Source organism: Ictidomys tridecemlineatus, chromosome 12 (assembly GCF_052094955.1).
Source record: "Ictidomys tridecemlineatus isolate mIctTri1 chromosome 12, mIctTri1.hap1, whole genome shotgun sequence".
Taxonomy (NCBI): Eukaryota; Metazoa; Chordata; class Mammalia; order Rodentia; family Sciuridae; genus Ictidomys; species Ictidomys tridecemlineatus.
The window spans coordinates 64,042,370-64,067,012 of record NC_135488.1 but is presented as its reverse complement, the minus strand read 5'-3'; the positions used below and the strand labels follow the sequence as shown (position 1 = coordinate 64,067,012).

General features: G+C 40.0%; 1 long non-coding RNA gene across 1 annotated transcript in view; it reads left to right on the top strand.

Annotated features, from left to right (window-relative positions):
* LOC110597829 (uncharacterized) overlaps positions 1–24,643 on the top strand; it is a 169,022-nt gene that overhangs the window by 41,584 nt on the left and 102,795 nt on the right. Inside the window, exon 4 of the long non-coding RNA XR_013428878.1 lies at positions 562–788. This is a non-coding gene — a long non-coding RNA (uncharacterized LOC110597829). The remainder of the gene's footprint in view (positions 1–561; positions 789–24,643) is intronic.

Sequence of the window (24,643 nt, the reverse complement as noted above, 5' to 3'; positions counted from 1 at the left end):
TTGAGGGGCATATTTTCTCCAAAGAACTGAGGTCACTGCAGCAAGAACTGTGATCAGACATTCTATCTAGAGCCTCCTTAGGATTAGGATGGGAGGGAAACAGTGGCTAAAAGCAGTGAGAGATCATTCTCTTTCCTAATGAGGCTTAAAGAATAGCCACGATGCTCCCTCAAGGATGGTGAGGGGGTCCCTGGGAGGTGACCACTGAGAGCTCCCAGGGAGAAGAATGTCATTTGAAAAGACACATTAAACACCCAGAAAGGAAGCTAATGAAGGTCAGGTGAATGTCTAGGTGGAGGTGTCCCAATTATTGTCATCAAGCTTATTAAAATCTTTGAGCTGGAATGGCTTACAATGAATTAAGTTATATATATGTTATTCATTACTTTGCATAAGTGCAGATATACCTACTGATTTGCCTAACTCTGTGTAATTTTCTTATTTATTTATTTATTTATTTTTTTAATGCTGGGGATAGAACTCAGTGCTTCATGCATATCAAGCATATAATGCGGTAACACTGAGCTGTGTACTCAGTTTGTACTTTCCTCCTGAGCACAGGGGAAACCTGGAGCGACAGCATGCTAGCAAGACACTGCTTCATCTGCAGAGTGTGAAGGTGGGAGGCGCGCACTCCTGGAAAACCTCTGAGAAAGTTTCAAGTATAGTCCTGTTTGAAGAAACTCAGTATCCACATGAAACATCCAAGGTTTCTAAGCGTCTCTCCCCACATCTTCCACTTTGAAGACCTCCACTATGAAATTAAGTAACTGTTTAGAGTCCAATAAGTAAGTCTTCACCCCTTATATATTCTAATTTGGTTTCTTTCATTTGAGTCTTTCTAATTGCCCTTCTATTTAATTCATCCACATTCACTTTCTAAATGTGAAGGAGATGTTTGATGGCTGAGAAACTTCTTAAATTCCATTCTCAAGGAATATTCTAGAAAGGGCATCAGTGTATGTAAAGAAACACCAGTGGGTTTTCATTTAGCTTGGATTCAGTGGGAAAAGTAAACTTTCTATAACAAGCAGCGTTGGGTTCTGGATCAGATGCCAGGAATGTGAGAACAAAATGTCCCGTCCACTGGTGTTGGCCATTGCTGGGCTCTGGGCCACCTAGGATGATTCTCAACAGGTTGTCCTGAAGGCTGAAAAATAAAGTCATCATGCCACTGGGGAGAGCTGAGAGAGGATATAAGGACCAGCAATAGCAAGGAACTATTAGTGGGTTTCTCCATGGTCAAGAGTAGGGATACTCTTTTTTTTATTTCTTTCCGTTTTTAAACATTTCATAAGTTCCCAGGAAAAGATAATACCCAGTTAAATCTGAGTTGGTTTTCATAGGATCCAAATAAAATTTAAAAAGTAATGGAGTTTTACTATGTCCCCGTCATTTTCCTCCAGGCATCACATATGTTAACTCTTCAATGAGCCATGTGAACTTGGACTTATGTTAACTCTTCTTATGAGCTATGTGAACTTGGACAAGTAACTTCATCCTTTGTCTTAGATTCTACATCTGAAATTGGAGGTAATAATAGTGTGCCTCCCTTATAGGATGAAAGTGAGGTTTAAAAAATAATGGCTGTCAGAATTCTACCAGCAAGAAGTCCATCACTAGATGTGGCCTCTTGACCTTGGACCTAGAACCATGAACCAAAATAGACCTCTTTTGTGCCAAAAACATACATTGGAGAAAAGATAGCCTCTTCAACAAATATTGCTGGGAAAATTGGAAATCCACATGTGGCAAAATGAAATTAAACCCATATCTGTCACCTGGCACAAAAATCAACTCCAAGTGGCACTAGAACAGAGACCCTGTGCCTAATAGAAGAAAAAGTAGGCCTAAGACTTCACCATGTTGGCTTAGAAATGGACTTCCTTAACAAGACCCCTAAAGTGCAAGAAGTAAAATCAAGAATCAATAATTGGGAAGGAGTCAAACTAAAAAGCTTCTTCACAGCAAAGGAAACAATCAAGAACTTGAACAGAGAGGGGCTGGGGTTGTGGCTCAGTTAGAGTGCTCACATAGTAATGTGTCCTTTGATCCACTTGGAGTTGATTTTTCTGCCAGATGACAGCTAGGGGTTTAATTTCATTTTGCCACATATGGATTTCCAATTTTCCCAGCAACATTTGTTGAAGAGGCTATTTTTTCTCCAATGTATGTTCGATCCTCAGCACCACACAAAAATAAAATAAAGGAATCGTGTCCACCTACAACTAAAAAATATTAAAAAAAGGAACTTGAACAGAGAGCCTATAGAATGGGAAAAATCATTACCACATGCACCTAAGATAGAGCAATAATCTCCAGGATGTATAAAGAGTGTAAGAAACACCAAAAAACCCCAAATAACCCAATTGATAAGTGGGCTAAAGAACTGAACAGACACTTCACAGATGAAGAAATACAATTGGTCAATAAATATATGAAAAAATGTTCAACATCTCTAGCAATTAGAGAAATGCAAATCAAAACTACTTTAAGATTTCATCTCATTCAAATAAGAAAGGCAGTTATCTAGAATATAAGCAACAATAAATGTTGGTGAGGATGTGGCTAAAAAGGTACACTCCTACATTGCTGGTGGGACTGCAAATTGGTGCAACCATTCTGGGAAGCTGTACGGAGATTCATTAGAAAAGTTGGAACATAATCACCATTTGATCCAGTTATCCCATTCCTCTGTTTATTTCCAAAGGACTTAAAATCAGCATGCTACAGTGACACAGTCATATCAGTGTTTATAGCAGCTCAACTTAAAATAGCTAAACTCTGGAACCAACCTAAGTGCCCTTCAACAGATGAATGGATAAAGAAAATGTGGTACATATAAATATGTATATATGTATATATACAATGAAATATTACTCAGCCTTAAAAAAGAATGCAATTATGGCATTTACCAGTGAATGGGTGGAGCTGGAGAATATCATGCTAAGCAAAATAAGACAATCCAAAAACCAAAGTTTGATATGCAGATGCTAACTCACAATAAAACTGGGATGGTGGTGCAGGGGAAAAATAGATACTTTGGGTTAGATAGAGAGTAGTGAAGGGAATGGAGCAGGTTCGGGGGTAAGAAGGATAGTAAATTAAATCAGACATTATTACCCTATGTGCATATATGATTACAGTTTGCTCTACATCATATACAACCAGAAGAATGAGATGTTATACTCCATTTATATTTGATGTGTCAAAATCATTCTACTGTCATGTACATGGTGGAGTAAATGGGTGGAGCAAATTAAATTAGAACAAATTAAAAAAGAAAAAATAAACCTCTTTATTAAAATTTAAAAATGACTAATATTGAAAAATTCTTATCATATGCCCAGAATAATTTCATTAAAAATCTGTATTCATATGCATAAACCAATATTTATCATAAAAATAGAACTGTATACTATTTTATAATCTGCTAATTCATTTAAAAAACAACAGGAACATTTTGTCTGTGGTATTTTTTTATTATCTCTGACAATTTTTAATGATTTCATAGAATGCCACTGATGTACTATAATTTATTCAACCATATCCCTATTGATGGACACATAAGTAGTTGCCAGTTTTCTTCTGTTGTAAATATTTTGGTAATAATCTTGTAGGTAAAAATGTTACTACATTCATCATGATTTCCTAGAGATTATAGTTGAAATTGTACTTTAAAAATTTTTAATTCTCATCTGTTAATATATGACAACAGAATGCATTACACATTTAATTCATATTACACATATAGGGCACAATTTTTCACATCCCTGGTTGTATACAAAGTAGAGTCACACCATTCGTGTCTTCATACTTGTACTTAGGGTAATGATATCCATTTAATTCCACATCTTTTTTACCCCCTTGCCCCTTCCCATCTCCTTCCTCCCCTTTGCTCTATCTAGGGTTCATCTAATATTCCCATGCTCCCCCTCCCAACGCCACTATGAATGAGCCTCCTTATGTCAGAGAAAACATTTGGCATTTGTTTTTTTGGGATTGGCTACCTTCATTATATTCTCCAGCTCTATCCATTTACCTACAAATGCCATGATTTTATTCTCTTTTATTGATAAGTAATATTCCATTGTGTATATATACCACATTTTCTTTATATATATTCATCTACTGATGGGCATCTAGATTGGTTCCACAGTTTAGTTATTGTGAATTATGCTGCTATAAACATTGATGTGGCTGTGTCCCTGTAGTAGGCTGTTTTTAAGTTCTTTGGGTATAGACTGAGGAGAGGGATAGCTAGGTCAAATGGTGGTTCCATTCCCAGTTTTCCAAGGAATCTCCATACTGCTTTCCATATTGGCTGCATCATTTTGCAATCCTACCAGTAATGTATAAGTGTTCCTTTTTTCCCACATCCTCACCAACAATTATTGTTATTTGTATTCTTAATATCTGCTATTCTGACTGGAGTGAAATGAAATCTTAGAGTAGTTTTGATTTGCATTTCTCTAATTGCTAGAGATATTGCACATTTTTTCATATATGAAATTGCACTTTTTAACAATGAGTTAAGTTCTTCAGGAAATTGTGTCCATTCATACTTCTAGTAATTTAAAGTAGCATCTCCCATCATACCAATAAACATTTCTCCAGTTTTTGGAGAGGTTGATCTTCTCCTGGGTTGATTCTTACCTTGCATCTGTCTCTTCCCTCAGGATAAATTCCTGGAAGTGAAATTACTGAGCCAAAGAAAATATCTAGTATATAGTTTTTATTTTGGCACTAAATTTCCCTCTAGGAAAGTTACACCAAATTACACTTTCTTTGTTAGTATTCCCAATAACCAGGAACAGATGCCAGACATAACAGAGATGCAGGGACCTGGGGAATCCCTGCTGGTGAGGCAAAAACCCTTTAGTTACTGGATCATGGGAATGATCCAAAGAGCTACAGGGCTACAGTGGGGAACAGTAGGGGTATCCTACTGTAGGGTGGAGGCCTAAGAGGGCTTTGGGTACTGAGCACTTTCCCAGGGAATGTGGGCTTATTAGAAACATTAATGCATATCAATCCTGGTCATGGCTCTGAAATGCATCTTTCATCATTTGTGAGGTAGAAGTTTTTTGTTTTGTTTTAATTAGTTACATATAACAGTACAATAAATTTTTATCATTGAGTATTTGCACATTTTTCTTCTGTCAGTTGCAAGTTCACTTTGTTGGTTCCTTTCCATTTTTCTCTTATCAACTGTAACAAAATTCTCTATATTGACTGCCATCTATATTAAAAATATTTCCTTTACCTTGTTATGTAACTTTCGATTCTTCCAAATAACTTAAGGGAATTGACATTTTTCCAAAATGCATCTTCTCCCTCTGGGCAGCACCTCTAATATGCTGTGTCTACTTGACATCATCAATCTCATGATAGATTTGTGAAAACCAAACCAAGACATTACATTCAAAATTAGATAATCCTTTTAAACCACTTTTAGCCATTGATAATAATTGCAGTGACAGACTGGCCTCTTAACGCCCCCAGGCTGAAGCAATCAGGAAATCTATCATCTAACAGACTTAAAAGTTTTGAGATCAAATGGGTTTCAGGGCTGGCTAATTCAGCCTTTCAACCATGTCATCAAAGTCCCAGCTTATGTTCATCACTCTTTTCTTCAGAACAGGCTCTGGCAGGTAGGTGGAGCAGTTCTGACTTTGCATGCAGATACAGCATGTCTAGAGATCAAGAAGGGCACATTTCTCTATCTTTTTCTTAGAAAGGAAGAACCCTCCTAGAAGCTGAGTGGAAGAATGGAGTCACTATTGATCTTTGACATGGGATGGGGCCGCCATATTGTTTGCCAAAGAGAATGTACCCCTAGTGGTGTTGGTTGTCCTTCATGAATGGAGATCTTGGACTCTGAAAATGAAGGTAAATGTGAGGCACAACAAAAAATATAGGCCAATTAGTTAAATTGATTAGCTTAGACTCTCCGTTTTGTTGAGTTAATATTATTGGAAATTGAAAGTGTCTTTGAATGTCAGCTTGGAGTCAGCTTTTGACACATGGATGTTCAGTTTCTCATGAATAATTCTTCACAATGGGCTTGAATTGGTCACTCTAATCTCTCCTAGCTTTGAAGATTCTAGAATCTATTCTTGAGGATTATTTAACTGAGCTGCTTTGTATGTGACAGGAACCCTTCTGTGTAACAAAACTTTCTGTTTTAGTTTTTCATCATAATATAATCCTTTCCAAAGGCATTTTAATTGGTAATTAGGGATATAGACTTAAGTTAAAAAAGTGAATATAAATATTCAACAGAAACAAGAGTCAAATGAACAGATATATCTATGCATACATAATTTCTCACATGCACAGCTAGTAACAATAGCATTTTAATTTGTTTCTTTGCCTGGTGGCTGGTTAAGTTTCTTTGGACATGTGAGTTATATTTCAATTTGCATAGCATTAAAATGTTAAAAAATCTGCATTTTAGAATAGAGACAATAGAATGATAGTTTTTATATTATGTTGGGTCATGGAGTCAAGCTTATAATCCATCTTCATAGTAATTTACAGAAACTAACAGATTACAATTTAATAGGATAAAATGTTAAGTCATGGACTTCATTAAAAGCAAGCAAACAAACAAATAGTAAGATGTGGGGGGGATAAGTCTACACAGCAGCACCCTTTAAAGTATGTGAGGGATTTTGATGACATTGAGTTCAATACAAGCAGTAGCTAGCTCTTTTTGGATATCAACATTTTCACCCTGGGTATTCCCCTTTCCTTGCTCTACATCTAGTCTAGTATTTCAGAAAGCCTAATCCTTTAGGAAAGCGCAGTGAGGAGGAGCTGGAAGGGAGAACAGGAATTCAGAGCAGAGTCAGGGGAGATTGGGATCTTCCCCCAAACTTGAGATGTTTCCAAAACTGATAGGGGAGAAGAAAGGAGAGAGCAGTTGGGTCCTGCCTCAGAGAGTATAACTGGGAGATGGTCGGACCCCAGAGAATGGATATGTGGGGACTCTAGGCACATGAGCCTTTTGGTGGCTGCAAAAAAAAATAATAATAATTCTTTGACACAGTCCCAGTAGGAAGTCCCTAGGTCCAAAGAACCATGGAAACCTTTTAGAGAAAGCCTGTGGGGACACATGGCTGATGCCTGATCCTGACAGTCTTATATAACCCTAGGGAGGAAGCACCAAGGATAATCAAGTTACTTTTTTTTTCCTTTTTTTTCCCATCCCACTGGGAAGGGGACCTAGAGCCAGAAACTGAGTTACAAAAAATAAAGGGATGGATATTTCTCGCCTGCTTGAGTTACCTACTATTGAGATACCTGCAGCTTACAATCTAAGGCTGAACTGATGCAGCAGAGCAGCTGTGATGTAACCTTCTGTCCTCTGGGATGCTGTATTTTGTACAAGGGCCTGGATTTTAAGTGTACAAACCAAGAGGACTCCTTTCGTCTACTGTGGTATGTTCAAGATTCCCTCCCTCAGACATCTCCACTCACTTGGCAACCATGCACAAGTACATTTCCTGGGTCTTCCTCCAAGGGCCTGGGCCTGTTTTTGCATGAGGCTTGGTATTCTCCTGTTGGTTCTGTGTGCAAAGATGTTCCAGCAGCTGCTGCCAGCCTGGGAACTTGGGAAGACTGGAAGGGGGTCAGTTCCATTTGGTCTTAAGAGAACTGGTGTCTCCTCAAGGCCATAAAAGGTAAGCGCCAAAGGAACTGGAGGCCTTGAGGAGAAAGGATCCAGAGGCAGATGGGGTTGAGAGTTGGGACTTCAGCCAAGGGAGGCTGATAGCTGTACACAGTTGAGTTCACCAAGAGATCAGTTAGAGCTTGGGGCAAAAGTGTTATTGAATAAAATGATTTGAGGGAGGTCAACTGAGTTCTATGTGCTTCTGCTAAGTGGAAAAATAACTATTTCCTGCTGCTCAACAAGCCTGCTTCACTATTATAGAGTTTATTAAAAGACCAGTCCTAAGATAGAGGCGCACTTTCCTTTAGACATAATAAGACCCATCCCATAGCTTTGCCTTTCTGTTTAGACTCTTGGGGTATCATCCAGAAAACTCTTCTTCTTCTTCTTTTATCTATTTTTATTTTTGGTACTGGGGACTGAACCCAGGGGAGCTTAACCACTGAGCCACATCCCCACCCTTTTAATCTTTTTTTTTGAGATAGGGTTTTACCAAGTTGCTCAGGGCCTTGCTAAGTTGTTAAGGCTGGCTTTGAACTTGGGATCCTCCTGCCTCAGCCTCCTGAGTTGCTGAGATTACAGGCATGAGCTACCACATCTGGCACAATTCCTTAAGGCAGTTCTGCATATTCCCTGGTCTGATTAATCTCCCATGCCTCTCTGCCCCTAGTCCTCCTACCATGCCCTATAGAACTCTTGATTACCAGAAAAATTGATTATGTCCTCAACCTCTTCCTTCGGTGGAACTGGACCTTGCTTAACGAAAACTTGGCTGTCTTATCTGTACAGTGTTCCATTTGACCCTTTCTTAAGGCAAATGACACAGGGCACAGACCCTGGATAGATATCCTTCTTGTTCCTTGTGCCAACTCCAGCAAGTTTCTCCTTCTTTTTTCTGAAAAAATCCTTAGTTTCTGTGACACATGGACCATCAGGTTCTACTCACAGGCTACTGCCTGCCTTCTTAAAGTCACCTACAAACCCTCAGCCATTCCCTCTTCTTTATTAAGATTTTTATCAGCTAGCTCACCATCTTTCTCTCTACCAGTACTCTTGTCAGCATTCTCAGTGATGTCAATGTCAATATAGTTAATTCATCCTACCCCTGGCCTCTCAGACCCTTGACTTAAACTGCCTCACCGCTTCCCTATCATCCTTGCTACATCTCATTGTTCAAATGACCGGACCACTCCCCAAATTATCAGCATTCTGTCTGTGGTTACCACCACTTGTTTTTCCAAATCATTTACCCAATTATACCAAGTATTTTTCAATTCAACTGCAACCTCTAAAATATTGACAGGCCTTTTACACTGTCTATTCTCCTCATGACTGTAATGACTTTTTATTTTCTTATTGAACGTATACTCCAAGGTCCATCATTATAGTCATTTCCCTTGCAAGCACAATTGCCTTGTACTCCAGTCACTCACTCCCTTTTACTCCACAGGTGATGCTGTAACCCTCGATAAACTCATTTCTCCAACTACTCTGCTCCTAAGCAGCAGATGTACCTGAAGGAAAACCCCACAGCCATGCCGACTGTCCTTGTTTTACCTATATGACCATAGTCCTCAAGGGATCTCTTAGATCTTGTTGTCCAGAAGTACTGCAAAAAAAATTTTTTTTTAAATCCATTCACCTGATTGCCAAGAGAACTTTTGCACACATCACTCACCGTCTCTCTAAGCTACACATACCCTCTTTCTTATTCGCAAACGGCCGCCTTGTCTCTTATTTTCATTGAGGAAAAAGAACAACAGCTCATCTTCCCACCATCACATTGACTAGGTGACATGTATTGTACTTTGGTCACTCACTTTCTACGTACTCTGCTTCTGCTTCCAGTACAGGAGAAGAACTATTCCCTCCTCCTGTCTAACATCAATGTCACCCACACTCTGGATCACATCCCCTGTGGCCTACCATAATTGTTCATCTCCTCTGTCATTAAAATGTTACCTTCTCTACAGGATTACTCCCACGAGTGAATAAGTGTACCAGAAAATCTTCCATATTCAACAAACCTTCCATAGTCTTCAAATCCCCCTCGCTTTTGCCCCCTTTCTACTCACCTTTTAATGCAATGTCTCAAAGAGTTGTTTTTATTGTCTCACTTTACATTTTCACTCCAGTCAATTCTAACCAGACTTTCATCTCTAGACTATATTGAAAGAACTCCTCCCAAGATCACCAATGATTTTCACCTTGCCAAATCCTAAATTTAATTTTAAGTTACATTTGTCTTATCTTCCTGGCATCTTGGACACAGTCAACCCTTCTCCTCTTCTTGAAACAGTTCCTATTCTTGGCAAAACCCTCTTCTGGCTTTCCTTCTTCCTTGCTGGAAGCTCCTTCTCTGTCTCCTTTGCTGGCTCCCCGTCTTTCAGACTTCTAGATTTTGGAAAGCCTGGGATTCAGTTCTTGAGCTGTTTCTCCATTTACCCCCAGGGTGACCTCACTATTCCCAGGGTCTTAAATGCCATCTTTGTGTTGACAACTTCCAAATTTATACTTTCGTCCTAACCTCTGTCCTGAACAATAGACTCATGTATATAATTATCTACTCAACAGCTGAAGACAGCTCAAGCTTAACATCTAAAACTGCTCCCCCAACCCATTCATTCCTTGGTTATTCCCATATTCAGAAATGGCTACGTCATTCACACAGTTGCTCATGCCAGTTAACCATCTTGATTCCTTTCTTTTCCTCATATTTCATACTCAAACCTTTAGCAAGTTTTGCTGGCTGTAGCTTTACAGTATTTACCCTCAACCTCACCATTTCTCACCACTTCTGCCAATACCATCTTGGTTCAATTGACAATTTTTGCTAGACAATAGAAGAGCCTCCAAATTGGCCTCTCTTCTAATATCCTTGCTCCCCTGTGGTCAATTCTCCACATATTAACTAAGAATTTCCTTTAAAAAATGTAAAATCCGGGCTGGAATTGTGGCTCAGTGGTATAGTGCTTGCCTTGCATGTGTGAGGCACTGGGTTTGATTCTCAGCACCACGTGTAAACAAATAAATAAAGGTTCATCAATAACTAATAAAATATCTTTAAAAAATGTAAAATCCACTTTTAAATGTATGTTCTTCCCCTGATCACAACTCTCCTGTGGTTTCTCATCACTTTTGGAATAAGATCCGATATCCTGACCACATTTTGCTGGTCCTCTTGGTCCTATCCTACCCAGTCTCTGACCTCATCTCCTTCCCTTATAGGCATTCTAACCAATTACTTTCTTCAAACCCACATTTGTTCCTGCCTTAGGGTCTTTGTACATGCTAGTTTTTTTCCCTCTGTGGAACAATTTCCTCCATGTCACCTCAGGTCTCCCTCTCCCACTTTACTTTATTCAGGTCTTAAGAGTTGGTAGCGCGCTCACCTGGAATGCGTGCGGCCTAGGTTCGATCCTCCAGCACCACATACAAACAAAGATGTTGTGTCCGCCAATAACTAAAAAATAAATAAATATTAAAAAAAAGAGTTTGTTAATAAACTTCCCTGACCATTCTATTTAAGATAACTATCCACCCCTATTGCTCTCTATCCTTATATCCTACTTTAGGTTTTCTCATAGAATTTACAACTTAGTAGCAAAACCCTCTAGGAACCTGATTTAAAATTGGGATAAAGGCTTAAATGCACACTTCTCCAAAGAAGATATAGAAAAAGCCAATAGGTTTATGAAAAGATGTTTACTGTTTAGAGAAGCAAATCAAAATCACATGAATTACTACCTCATACCTGTAAGGATGGTTATTATTTTTTAAAAAAGTAACAAAAGATACCAAATGGGGAAATTGAAACTCTTGTACACTGCCAGTGGGAAAGAAAAATGGTACAGCCATGACAGAGAATGTATATAATTATCTACTCAACCTTACTGAATCTTCCATGAAGCTCTAAGTGCTTATTATATCTACAGCCTTCTTCTCAGGGAAGGAGTTAATTTCACTTCTAACTCCAGGAGTTAATTTTTTTCCACATGGTTATACTTAGGGTTGTGACCTCTGCCACTTAACTAGACCAAGGTTGGATATAGAGGATGAACATAGAGGAATCCATTGCACATTCAGGTATGTGAGTTGGGCTCTTCAGAAAGAAGATTCCAAGGTGGAATTAAACATGCAACAGATGCATTGGGGGAAACAGGTAGACCTGGGGGGATCCTTCAGCCCACAAAGCTGGTTTGACCCTAGTGAAAGGAGAATGGGGGAGAGGAATTTTGCAGGAAGAGCCTCCAATTTCAGTGCACTTCTGGGAAAAATCTCAGCAGGGTGGATAGGGAGTCTTCATACAAGGTTGTTTGCCAAAAGAGTCCTTTGTTAGTAAAAAATGGCCTAGCTCTAATTCTCTTGCTGTGCTCAGTCAGTGAGGGGGAGGAGCCCTCATAGCATATGACTTGTGAATGTTGCAGAGATCCCCAAGGTGCAGCAGCTGGAGGTGGTCCACTGAGTATATCCTTGCAGTAGGGAGGTCTGTGGGCTATAGGCTGATCAAATAGGGGACTCTAGTTGTCTGATGATGGATTGACCCAAGCAGATTTGCTGTCTATTGGGAAGAATGTAGGTTTGCTTCTAAGGGTAGTCAGGTAGGTTACTGGGTCTTAGGGAATGCTTATTTGAAGTAAATGACAATTCAGTTCTCCATGGGTGACCCTGCAACCCAGACTTGGAGTCCTGCTGTAAAAGCCCTGCATCCCTGCTTCTGCATGTGGCCTTACACTACACCATCATCACCTAAGGTCCCTTAAGCCATGTCTCTCTGGGATCAGGAAGAGTTTTCTACCAGTAAGAGTTACCCAACATATGCTAACCTCTCAGGAAGAGAGTTTGTATTGTTCTCTCACAGTGCTTGCTTGGGCTCAGGTGGCATGAACTCCTGCAAATTTGGTTGGCAATTTGAACTAGACCAATGTTTCTCAAAGAGTGTACCATCTGCATCAGATTACCTGTGTGTGGGAGGCAGGGGTGAAAAGGGGGAGGCAGATCTCTGGACCTTACTGAGTACTTTGAATCAGCATATCTTGGGGAAAGACCCAGTTAGCAGCAAACTTATATTGAAGTCTGGCTAGATTAAAACATTCTGTGAAGTTCATTACCACTCTAAATGTCCAAGATTCAAAACTTCTAATGCTTTTGTTAACTGGGTCTAGTTGGAAACTCTTGGGAAAGCTAATGAACCTTTTGTTTCTCAGTTTTGTCACTTCAAAACAAAAATGTAAGTACAGCCTCCCCTACTTCTGGAGGCCTCTGCCTCTATTTCTACCTTATTTTTTCATTTGAAATACAAGGTGTGTGGGTCTAAGCAAGCATATTTAAAAAACCTGTTGCAAAGAAATGAAATAGTAAGTGCTCAATAAACTTTTGTTGATTGCTAGCTTGGTTTAGGGTTAGTCAAAGGAGAACATTGAAAACAGGAGGAAAGCCACATCTTAGAATGCAGGAGCTTCCAGACCTTGGCTCACTTCAGAGTCAAACATGAAAGCCGTTATTTAAGTTGTGCTTCTGAAGTGGGCTGAATGGAGGAGCCAGACTTACCATCACAGGACTGCTACGGACTTATAATTGCTCTGCTAGTGATGTTTGTTGCCTCAAAGAGGTTTTTCCTGTGTGGCTTTATCAGAGGACATGGGCCAGCAGCAGGACACACAGAGCTTTCCTGTGTAGGTACAGAGACTCTCTGTCAGGCTGACCCTCAGAGGAACCACAGGGGTGGGTTCCATGCCCTCTGTAGGGAGGGGGTTGTAGAAGGAGACAGCCCATGGGGTTTGTCCAGATCTCAGAAGTTGCAGGCAAGATAAGCAAAATTCACTGCCATGTTTTTGGATGCAGAAGCTTCTGGATGGTGGCTTTGGCTGCAGGGTTGCCATCTTAGTTTTTAAGAGAACACTTAGATCAGTAGGTAAAGGATGCTGTATGTTGCTGGGAAGCTGAGAGATGCCTCTGCTTGCATGGGACCCGTAGGATCCCGTTGGCTGAAGCAGCTGCTGCTCAGGTCAGATTGTTTGGGTGGAAGCCTGGGCTCTCATCTGCTTTCCTTTTCTGGAGAGTCTGCCTTTGGGAATATCTGAGCTGTTTCTGTGATGATCATCTCTGGCTTATGGCCTTGTGAGGAGCCCAGTGCAGTGACTCATTGACATATCCTTTGGGCTTTAGCACTGGTCTAACATGGCATTGACCAGCCTTGGGAGTTCTCCAGTGTCTCACTGGCTAGGTCCCTTTCCTTGTTCTTTCCCGAGTCCCAAGTCTATTCAGATCAATCTCTGGGATTCACTGGGGAGCTGAGGAGTAGATCACATCCCAAGTATTTTTGTTAAAACATTTTCTTTCTCCCCCAAAGAAAGAGAATTTGCATTAATAAAGGACTTACTAATTGTGAAACCCTCACACTAATATTCTTCAAAGTGGGATAGGCAATTCCCCAAGGGTGACCCATTAAGAGTGGGAACAACATCCTAAGACTTCTATTTGTTTATTTTCCAATCCAAGAAATAAGAAAGAGATGACTTACATGTATTAAATGGAAACTGGCGCCTTTGTGCCTGGTATGTGAGGTATCCTGAAGGGCAGAGTGGGGGTTCCAACCACATGGAAAGCTAACAGAGGCATTCTCAGGCTTTAGTTCATTGATTTTTAGCATTCTGAAACAAACTGCAATAAATTCAGTGGGTTTATGGATTGCAAAATCATTCTCAAAGTGAATAAATGGCTTAAAGGAGTCAAGGATTGAAAATAATACTGAAATGTTAATACAAGAAAACCACAAAAAATGGCACATACTTCCACATCCAGAATGAGCTGCACCAGGCAGTCATGTTGCCCAGAAAAACCAGTGACAATCCAATCAGGCAGGAAGAGAGGTGGTAACACAGGGAGAAAGTTGATAAAGAAGACTCTTTGAAATAGTGATTTACCCCCCACATTTGTGTGTGTGTGTGTGTGTAACTGAGAATTGAACCCACGAGGTTTATCCCTGAGCTACATCTCCAGCACCCCCTGCACCCACCCCCATTTGTTGTTTAGATTAAAACAAAAACTTTTTGGGGGGGCATCAGGGATTGAACCCAGGAGTGCTTAATCACTGAGCCATGTTCCCAGTTTCTTTTTATTTTTTTTGAGACAGGGTCTTGCTAAGTTGTTTAGGGCCTTGCTAAATTTTTGAGGCTGATTCAAACTTGCCATCCTCCTGCCTCAGCCTCCCAAGTCGTTGTGATTTGATTATAGGAGTGTGCCACTGCACCTGACTACCCCCAACAATCTTTAAGATGACCCTCCCTCTAAATTTATGTCATGTGGAGAGATTAGCTAATGGCTAAACAATTAGCAAGGTATTTAAAAGCTAAGCTCCCAGAACAGGAAGACAGGACTTCATAATTTCTCAACAATGTTTACAGTCATGAAAAATCAAACCTGTTTTTAGGAAATTTTATTAAACTTAAGACATGCTTAAGTCTCTTTTGATGTTTTTTATGTAAGCAAAAGAAGAAAAACCATAGGTTGTTGGTCAGATACTTACTGATTGTTTCAGTTAGCTTCTTTGCTGCTGTGACTAAAAGACCTACCAGACAATTGTAGAGGAGGAAAAGTTTGAGGGCTTAAGGTTTCAGAGAAGAAGAGAGAGAAAGGAGGAGGGGGGAGGGGAGGGAGGGAGGGGGAAAGGAGGAGGGGGAGGGGAGGGAGGGAGGGGGAGAGGAGTGGGGAAGAAAGGAGGGGAAGAAAGGAGTGGGAGAGAGAGGAGTGGGAGAGAGAGGAGTGGGGAGAGAGAGGAGTGGGGAGAGAGAGGAGTGGGGAGAGAGAGGAGTAGGGAGAGAGAGGAGGGGGGAGAGAGAGGAGGGGGAGGGGGGGAGAGAGGAGGGGGATAGAGGGGGGGAGAGAGAGGAGGGGGGTAGAGGGGGGGAGAGGAGCCATGCTCCCAATGTTCCACCTCCTCTAGCCAAACACCACCTGTCTTCAGTTACCATTCAATTAATTCCATCAAGCAATTAATTCACTGATTGGGTAACACACATTTATTCTCTGAACCTTTTTGCCTTGTCTCACATGAGAGCCTTTGGGGTATACCTCACATTCAAACCATAATTTTTTATGCTAGCAAGAATTTCCTGACTACTTGGCTGACACAAACAGAAAACTTTGGCCCAAACTAAGACACATTCGTTTGTCAGAAAAATAATTTTGCGGCTGGGGAGGCTGAGGCAGGAGGATCTCAAGTTCAAGGCCAGTCTCAGCAACTCAGTGAGCAACTTAAGCAACTTAGCGAGACCCTGTCTCAAAATAAAAAATAAAAAAGGTCTGGGAATGTAGCTTAGTGGTTGAGCATCTCTGGGTTCAATCCTTGGTACCCCTAAAACAAAACAAAAGAAAACAAAAAAATTTGAAGAAAATTATTCAATGGTGCTTAGAAAACCTTGCTTTGTATTTGAAGCAAGAACTTTTAACAAGAATTACTCAGTGTGAGAGGTGTTTTGTGTAGTTTTATACAGTTGGATGGAAGTGTAGATAAGTCTAACAAGTTTTAGCTTATGGTAACTACTAACACCTATTTCAGTAAAGAAATACTATGAAAAGTTTCCTTCTTTTTAGGATACAGAAAACTGCATGAACTCATTGTTTCCCCCTCTCCCAGGTAATGAGGAAAAAAACTGGGGTGGGGGAGGGGGGATAAAAAAGATATTAAGTGTTTTTAAGCCTGTTAGATGAAATCTCAAATCAATCAGATTAACTAATTCCAGGGGATGAGAAGCCCTGCCAGGGAAAGATGGGACAATCACTCAAATGTAAAATAGAAGAGGTATAGACCAGTAGTAGAGATAAAATAGAATTATAAAAAGTACTAATTAACCAAAAAAATTCAGGAAAAGAGAAAAAAAAAAGAACGAAGAACAGATGGAAAAAATTATCAGTGGTAGATTTAAGTCCAAACATATTAATTAATAGTAGACTTAAATCCAAACATAAATAAAAGGCAGAGATTATCAATTGGAAAGAAAAGCAGGTCTCACAATGTAATGTCCACAAAAACTTACTTTAAACATAAAGATACAGATAGGTGAAAACTAAAAAAGATGGGAAGAGATATGTCTTGCAAATAGTAACTTAAAAAAAGAGTGTGGCTGTATCATTATCAGACAAAGTAGACTGCAATACATGGAACATTACCAGCTATAAAGGGGGATTACCTTTATCACATGGTGATAAAGAGGCTGCTTTATTAAGAGGATATAATAATTCTAAATGTATATGCACCAATAAGAGTCTCAAAATAGATAAAACAAATATAATGGAAATTCACCCAAAGTAGAAATAGACAAATACACAATTATAGTTGGAAATATCAAACAAGAAACACCTAAAGAAATATGAATGGTCACAAATATATGAAAAAATGTTTAACATCTCTAGCAATTAAAGAAATGCAAATTAAAACTACACTGAGATTTCATCTCACTCCAGTCAGAATGGCAATTATCAAGAATACAAGCAACAGTATGTTGGTGAGGATGTGGGGGAAAAGGTAAATTGCTGGTGGGACTGCAAATTGGTGCAATCATACTAGAAAGCAGTATGGAGATTTCTCAGAAAACTTGGAGTGGACCCACAATTTGACCCAGTTATCCCACTTCTTGGACTTAAAATCAGCATATTATAGTGACTTGGCCACATCAATGTTTATAGCAGCTCAATTCACAATAGCTAAGCTATGAAACCAACCTAGGTGTCCTTCAACAGATGAATGGGTAAAGAAAATGTGGTATATATACACAATAGAATATTATTAATCATTAAAGAAGAATGAAATTATGACATTTGCTAGTAAGTGAATGGAACTGGAGACTATCATGCTAAATAAAATAGGCCAGTATCAAAAAACCAAAGCTGAATGTTTTTTCTGATATATGGATGCTAACATACAATAAGGGGTGGGGAGGAAGAATAGAAGTTCATTGGATTAGACAAAGAGGAATGAAGGAGAGGGATGGGAGGATGGGACTAGGAAAGACAGTAGAATGAATCAGACATAAATTTTCAAGGTTCATATATGAATACATGACCAGTGTAACTCCATATCATGTACAACCATAAGAATGGGATCCTAATTAGAATAAGTTAGGATCCATGTATATATTTTAAATATATACTCCATGTATATATGTTAAAATATACTCTACTGTCATGTATATCTAAAAAAAAATTAAAAGTATATATATAAAAAGAAACACCTACAGAGACAATTTTGGGGTTACTAAAGAAAGACCACACAAACCAGATATATTTTCAACAGTGAGAATCTTTTAAACTCAATAACTTTTAGGAAAATTTGTATAAGCTTATCACCAATGGAGTAGTTGCTTTGAAAGAAATGCAAAAGAGCACTCAGAGGTAAGATTACAGAGGTCACACCATGGATAAAATTAATTATCACTAAATTCACTACATTATTTTAAAAACAAGCTTTTCATCAATATTGTTGTAGCCACATTATTGGTGATACCTTATAACTTAGGAGTTATAAGGTATCACCAATTTGGTAACTTTTATAAAAACGAGGCTATAAATATATAGTAGAATCTTAATAATATTCTGCCTGAGCTGGGTGGTGGCCACAAACATTGTTGATTCCACACAGAAATTGGTTGATTATCTTGTTGGCAGGATCCTTAAGAACAAGTTAAGCAAATTTCTTTGATTAAAAGAAAGGCTCGGGATATGCTGCCCTTTTACCAGTGATGACAAGTGGCCTTTTAAAATGTGCTCCCTAAAAGGTATTTTTAGAACAATAAACATGGGCTTTTGTTTCTGCAAGGTTGTGGTCAACCTCTAGCAATGAGGGAGACTGGCTGTTTTGTAACAGGAAGCTGTGCTATGGGAAGAGCCCAGATTATGTGTTAATGCCATAACATAAGTATGTAGTAAAAAAATGAAGTCAGAGGGCACTTTAGAAATGCCCAGATCTGGGCTGGGTGTGTAGCTCAGTGGAGACACTTGCCTAGCATGGGTGAGGTCCTGAGTTCACTGAAACAAAAAGCAAAGCCCCGATCAGCTCTGGTAGAAAAACGGAGGAATGTGTTCTCACTATTTCAAAATCTTGGAAAGAAAAAAAAATTCAAATTCACTTGTAAATAATGTAAAATGTAACATCTTCTAACTACTGTGTTGGAACAACTGCAATGAGGAACAAATTCACCGGCTGCATTTCAACAAAAGTCTTTGCAAAACTGGTCTATCAGTTTGAAAACTGAATATCACCCTTTGCTTCTCTCATGTGGGGCCCTCCTTTTCCAGCAACGATAGTCAATCAAGCCAGGAACTGACCAGAGCTCAAATTTAGAACTGATCCTGGAAATGTTGTATCAAAACAAATTAAACAAGATTCTAAAAATGTAATAAAGCGTACCAAGCACATTTCTCTTATTGAAAATACGAATAGAATTTTTACATTTCTTTTTTTAGTTGTAGGTGGACACAATACCTTTGTTTATTTATTTTTACATGCTGCTGAGGATCTAACCCAGTGCCTCACACATGCTAGGCGAGTTCCTACCCCTGAGCCACAGCCGCAGCCCCTTGCGTTCAGAAGAGCAGCTGATGCAAACTAAGGCTACTGGTCACTGTGGTGTTTCCAAAGGTCCATAGCCAATCTGAAGACCACCTGGGAAGGTGCTCTGAACTGAGGCTCGAGAACAACCCTTATCGCAGCTTCAGCTGATGTTTTACCCGTGCCTCAAGTTCTCCCACACCAGAGCCCTATCAATCCAATTATTATGACTTCTATTTATCAGCTGAGGTAAGAGGCTCAAATGCTCCAGTCAGTTTCCCTGGTATGTGGGCTGGTGGGTGGCAAAGCTTACAGTTGGACCCAGTTGTGACTTCTGTTCCCTTTTGGGGGAGAAGAGAGATGTCTCAAGAGAGCACAGTAGTGGGCCACCCCCCCATCGGTGGTTTCATTTTCCGGCTGTCAGTTACCCTTGGTGAACCTGCATAGTCGGCTGTAGGATCTTCCTTTGGATGGATCGTTGAATGCTACGTCACTGTGCCAGCCACGGTCACCTCCCTTCATCTCCTTAGGTTAGCAGCTGTCATCTCACACCCTCACAACAAGGGTGAGTACAACACATAAGATGTTTTGAGAGAAAGACCACATTCTCATCACTTTTATTATAGTAAGTTGCTATATATTATTGTTAATCTCTTGATTTATAAACTATCATGTATGTTAGGAAAAAAAGCATAGTACAAAATAGAGTTTGGTACTCCCTGGTTTCAGGTGTGCCCTGGGTCTTGGAAAGTATCTCTTATGAATGCTGCTGTGATGGCTTTCATGTTGACGTGGGCTCCCTTGGAGGATCCTTACAAACACTGAAAAGACTAAGATGGATGGTGAGATCAGCTCTGCCTAGGAATGTCAAGGTTTCAAAGAAGAAAAAGAAACATTTTAGGTATCTCTAAAGCAGGTTCCTAAATTTGCTGCCTATATTTGCTGCCTACAGAATCAAGCGGGGTGGATACTGGGAGGGGGTAAGAAAAAATTCTTGGGGCTCCACTTCAGACCTATCAAATTAGTACTGCAGTGGGAAAAACAGAATCCATCTGAATTTTCCCCAGTAGCTTCCCTGGCCCAGGTGAAGACTCTTGGAGGGCTGGGGGGACAGGCTGGGGCTGGGCACCTCCTCCCCTCGAGGTAGCTTTGAGTACTGAATAGAAGGGCAAGGTCCTTCCTGCTTCTCTGATCACTCAGTTGGGTCTAGATACCAGGGTTGCTGCCCCAGAGGAAGAGCCTCCCCACACGTGATGTGAGCCTCATGGGTTTGTTTACTGCCATGGCCCAGGATTGTGCTCACAGAAATGATTTCTTTGTCAAAACACACGACAGGGAGCCTTTGGCCCCGGGCTTCTGTTTCATAACTCTTTTATTGGAGCAGAAAGAAGTAGCACATTATTGTTCTTCTGCTCCACGTTTTCTCATGGATCAAGAAAGCAACAAGCACTTTGTGCAAATAGAAAAGCCTGCTTTGTTGTCTGAGATCAGGGAGGTGAGGGTGCAGGGAGAAAGGCTTTCACAGACCATAAAAGAGACTCTCCACACAAAGCAGGCTGGAGGCGATGGGATGGGCAGGAGGGCCTGGGAATGGGTGGAAAGAAATCATTTGCGCTTATTCACTGCCTCAGTCAAGGTTTTACATGGTTCTGTATAAAGGGATTTGGCAGGCATGTGTCAGAGCTGCTTCTGTGAGAAGGATCCTTTGGGGCTGATTTTTGTGAAAAAAGGAGCTAGTTGGCCAAGTTGAAGGCACTTTGATGTTTTAAAAAAACCTTGGTACTACTAATAAGACAATTAGCAGGATGCTTTTCTCTGCCACTTGCTCCTCCTGACCTAGGTGGAGGCAGGGTGGCTGTTATCACCCTCAGTTACAGACAAGGCTCAGAATAAGTTCTCTGCCTGGCTCACCTGATGAGCTAGGTTCTGTTCCTGGTTCCTGACATGTGCTCCCTGTACTTTACTGTCACGATGTCAGGAATTGTTCCATAAATCTGAATTTTTCCTCCTGGGATTTTCTTTAAAGAGACATCGAAGTTGATTCTTCCAATAAGTATCAGCTGAAGTTGACACCCTATCTAGTCAGATGTGCACATGCCCTTGGGGAATCTTGTTAAAAGAATTAAAAAAATTTTCGACAACATAAAAAGCAATAAACAAGAAATTTCTTTTTAGGCCAGGGATTTTTCTCTCCCCATCTCCAGGTAAATTGCTCTTAAGAGCATCAGAATCGCCTGGAGAGCTTGGTAAAACTGATTGCTTGGTCCTACTCTGATGAATTCTTATTCAAAAGGCCTGGGAGAAGCTGGAAAATTTGTATTTCTAATAAATTCCCAGGTGATGCTGATGCTGCTGGTACACGCTTTTCACATTGAAAGCCACATTTCTACAGTGATTTTTTTTTTCCAGCACATGTCTCCATATCCCTGCATGTACACATAATGGATATTTAAATACAGACTGCTGGATTATTAATAATTTCGAAGTTTGTTTTTTCACATAATATTCTACATATCATTCCTATTCCTATCTGATATTAAGAATAGCCACTATTCTTTTTAGTTGCTGCATAGAATTACATTATGTGTTTGTTTGAACCATTATTTAACCAGTCTTTTTTTAGGTGCTTAATTTGTTTTTATTTTCTATTACAAAGCTGCAATTCTTTTACTTATAAATTTATATTCTTTTGCTAATATTTTTGAAGGATAAATTCACAAAAGTGGAATAGATGGGTAATAGTGTATACATGTTTTAAAATTAAACTGTCAATATCCCTCTTATTAAGTTTATTCCAAGTTTTATTCCTAGCAATAGAATTTGAAAAATGCCTCATTGCCTAGTTGACAACTGCTTGTAATCCCAGCTATTCAGGAGACTGAGGCAGGAGGGTTGCACACTTGAGGCCAGCCTGGGCAACTTAGATGCTGTGTTTTTTTTTTTTTTTTTTTTAAAAAAAAAAAAAGCTCAGTGGTACAGTGCCTGCCTAATATGCACGAGGACCTGGGTTCAATCCTCAGTATGATTAAAAAATGCCTCATTAATACTGGATGTTAGGAATTTTTTTCTTATGGCTAAGGAATGTTATATTGTCTTAATTTGTGTGACAGTGAAAGTTGGGCATATCTTATTGGTCAATTATATTTCTTTTGTAGTATTGATACTGCCAGTTATTGGTGATGAGTCCTGCTTCCCCACATGTTGAAGTTTGAACATTAGAGAAGCACGCTGAGGCAAGCATATGAAGCAGGGTTTATTTAAAAATGGGTAACGTGGACTTCTCCCGAAAGGGAGAAGGGGGCCATAGCTGGTAACATGGTATCCCAAGAAACAAGGTGTTCCTTTTTATGTCCTAAGATTCCTTTGTTCTCCTGCCTTCCCCCCTTATCTTTCTTCTTCCTGTGTACATGACTAGGCCCAGGAATGCTTAGTGGGATGCCCAAAAGGTGGGAAACAGGTGGGCTGAAGGGGGAAGGGCAGGATGGAGTAGACAAGGACACATTAACAACCTCATAGCTCCCTGTAGGAAGGGGAAATTCCTGAGACAGGTTACCTTGGCAACAGGATGGTGCAGGGGCAGGTTTTTGATAGAATTCTCTCAGAGGACAGTCTCCAACTTCCCAGACTCGCTCAAAATTGGCCTCCTTGACCTGACCTGACTTGACACACCCATCTACACTGACTGCCTGTCTAATTCTGGCTTCAGTGTGCCTCCTTATGTCCTTATTTTAGAGAAAAGAAGTTCAGAATTTTTCGTGGAAATTTCCCCATTATGTTGGGTATACCTTAGGCCACTGAGGCAATTTGGAGAAGCCACAGAAATGAGTAAAAATGATTAAGGCAGGGATATAGAAAAGCAAAAGGAAAAAAGATTGAGAATAGAAGACTGGAGGAGGAGGAGAAAAGATGAAAGCCTTACATTTCTCCATAGTGAGTGTTTTAGTTTATGCTGTTATAACAGAATACCCAGACTGGGTAATTTATAACAAGAAATTTATTGGTTCAGTGTTCTGGAGGCTGGAAAATTCCAAGATAAAAGCACCTGCAGGTTTAATGTCTGGTTCGGGTTGGTCTTTGCTTTCAAGATGGCACCTTAATGCTGAATATTCTCTGGAGGGGGAGGAATGCTGTTCCTCACTTGGCAGAAGAGCAAAGAGGGCAACGGAACTTGCCTTTTATAAAGAAATCACTTCTGTGATAATGGCCTAATTGACCCCACCTCCCAACACTGCTGCACTGGGGATGAAGTTTCTGACACATGCCTTTTGGGGGGGGACATTCATTCACAAGTTGTTGTTTGTTTTTTTTTTTTTTTTTTGAGAAGGGAGGCTGATGTATGCTCTTTCTGCCAGGAGCATGGCCCAACTTGAATTCCAATAGGTGGGCTATATTCAATGTAAGGAAAGGTTTTCTGATTATAAGTGTTAGTTTTAATCTACACTCCCATTTTTAGAGACTCAATTAGAGATATTTTTGGTGCAGCACCTCCTACACCTGAAATCATGGAGCCGAATCTTCAAAATACTTCTGTGTTCCCTTTTTAGGCTAGAAATTTAAAAAATACAATGAGGTCAAACTGATTTCATGTAATTAGGGCTCTTTCCAACTCATCTTTGGCTTTAGTGTTTTGAATTGCCCTTCACTCTTCGGGTAGCAGGAGACCCAGTGCTTTGGGGAATCATCTGTGGACCTTTGTCCTCTGCCCAGATATTGAATCTGGCATTGAGGTGACATGACAACAGCCCAGCTGAGCAGCTGAGGAGTCCCTTCTCCTTCTCTCCATGGGACATGATCAAGTGTTTTGCATTCAGAGAGTTTGGAGTGATGGGACACGGCCCTGGGAGATCAGCCTCCTGGCACACACTCTCTGCCCCATCCCTGGAAACAATCTTGACTCCAGTCTCAATAGTTTTTTTTTTTCCTGGTTTCCAGAAGTATATTCTTATCCTCAACATTAGCAAGCAGTATAGTGAGAGGAAGGTACTACTGAATGACATTAGAGAACCAAGGTTTCTTCAACTCCTCCCAAACCTTCCACGTTTTGTCAGTGGCTAGGTCTTACCAGTTGTCTGTAAAATATCCATATATTTTTTTCATCCTCATTATTCCTGCCTTAGTCCAAGTCCTTTCTCCTTTTCTTGAATGAATGCATTGGTCTGCTGGTTCCTCCAGTCGCATTTTCCTCTAGTCCATTTTACCATGTAACCATTCATTCATCTGTCTTCTATGAGAACTACCTTCGTCTTTGTGCAGAAAACATTCAAGAATTGCATAAGGGCTGGGGATATAACTCAATGGGTAGAGTGCTTGCCTTGCATGCACAAGGCCCTGGGTTTAATCTCCAGCAACACACACACACACACTGCATAAGATCATGAGTTATTAATTACAAAGAAGAAATACAAAAAATAAAAATA